Below are 1,828 nucleotides of genomic sequence, written 5' to 3'. Positions count from 1 at the left end.
ATGGCTGAAGACTTTCGGAGCACAAAATAAGTCTTTTTCTTAATCTATATTCCTTCAAAATGAGAGCCCAAAACTGGAGAATAAGGTAGGCCATCAAAATGGATCCAGAACAAGAAATTATAGAGATATGTGACACAGTCAGGACCCTGCAAAGTACATACTGCTCAACCAATCGTTGACAATAAGGCTTAGTTAGCTTCCAACACTTAATGTCCAAACCTGCTTATCTTTTCAGTAACCACAGGACAGGCTGCAGTCATTCTATAAATATTTATCATTTCAATTCTACAAAGACTAAGAAAATCTCCACAGGAATCGTCCCATGTTATCATTGAAATAAAATATCAACATTTTACCCCTTCATGGCCTACTTGTTTTCTTTTTTCTTTTTTTTATTTTTTAGATGAGGCAACCCTTGGTTGACCTCACAGATTGCAAGGACCTTGTCAGCTCACAATCCCTTATTTTTATTTTTATTTTTTTTAATTATTTTTTATGCCTACAGCACCTGGTCTTCCTCGGTGATCTCTCATCCAAGTACTAACCAGGCCTGACCCTACTTAGCTTCCGAGATCAAACGGGATCGGGCTTGTTCAGGGTGGCATGGCCATAGACCTATTTGATTTCAACTCTTTTCTAATTCCCTTCAGACTGATTCCTTGGTTTAGACTTCTCCTGGTTCTGAGTTTCAGCTTCTTCTAGAAGCACCACCTTGTAGGTTTCCCTGGGCTCCGGGCTCGGCAGCATGTGGCCAGCCCAGGGCTTGCTCCACAGCCAGTCTGGGCTTTGGGAAATCCAGCCTGGACTTTGAGGCCCAGGGGCACAACAGTTGCCCTTCATTGGTTCTGAGGCACATAAGTGCCCCTTGTTGGGACTCTTAACCCTGCCCACATGTCTGTCAATATGCCCATCATTAAATCATCTTCAAAATAGCAACTGAGATTTTTGTTTGTTTATTTGTTTTCTGCCAGGAACTTGGCTAATAAATATTTTTTTTAAAAAAATAAACAACGACAAACAATGGAAGCATTATGCTATGGTCTTTGTAAATTTGGCCATTGTTAATCTGGAAACTTGTGTGATTCAATCAGAACACCCCATTCAATAAAAAAAATAGCACAACTACCAAGTGATTAAAAAGTAGTTTGAAGCCATTTTGATTCACCACGACATAAGATACATATATAGGAGGAAGCAAAGGGCTACACAAGGGGTGCACAGATGCAGAATATTTGAGAAGGTTTTTAGCAAGAAGTTTTTTTGTTTGTTTTAATTTTTTCCTTGCCCCTGAAAATTCAGAAAAGTCAATGACATTTCTTATTCTTAAAAAAAAAATTAAAAATTAAAAAATAAATACCTCACTATGCTGCTTCTGTTGCCATTTCAAAAGAACTAACTTTTGAAATAGGGTTATTTATAAACACTGCTCCCCGCTGGCTCTTGAACCAAATCTATCTGAGGTTGGAAAAGGCCAATTCTTCAACCAGGGAATGAGCAATATCTCTACCTTTAGCCTTCCAGAAACTCTGAAAGCCCTTCTCCCAGTAGATGCTTCTTTGTCATTGATACCACAGATGGGCCAAAGTATGTCATTTGCTCTGAAAACAATGAAAGATTTGCATTTTTCGATATGCAGTGTGCATCACACAGAAGAGACAGGAGTCAGTTTGTATGATTTTTTTTTTCCACTTCAAAGCACATTGTCTCTCTGCCAAGCAAAGGACAATGAACCATTCCCAATGACTATAAGCAAAGTGCAGGGTTAAAGTATTTTTTTGCATGTAGTTAAAATCAAGCAATGAGTCAGTGAAAAAAGTTCCTCATGAAA

The 1,828-nt window shown here is 38.5% G+C and overlaps 1 pseudogene; it reads right to left on the bottom strand.

The window, feature by feature from the left end:
- Positions 1-496: 496 nt before the first annotated feature.
- Positions 497-615, bottom strand: LOC111744134 (annotated as a pseudogene).
- Positions 616-1,828: the final 1,213 nt, after the last annotated feature.

This window comes from Pteropus vampyrus, unplaced genomic scaffold (genome assembly GCF_000151845.1).
Source record: "Pteropus vampyrus isolate Shadow unplaced genomic scaffold, Pvam_2.0 Scaffold5, whole genome shotgun sequence".
In the NCBI taxonomy this organism is placed as follows: domain Eukaryota; kingdom Metazoa; phylum Chordata; class Mammalia; order Chiroptera; family Pteropodidae; genus Pteropus; species Pteropus vampyrus.
This window is presented reverse-complemented; position numbering and strand designations above follow the sequence as displayed.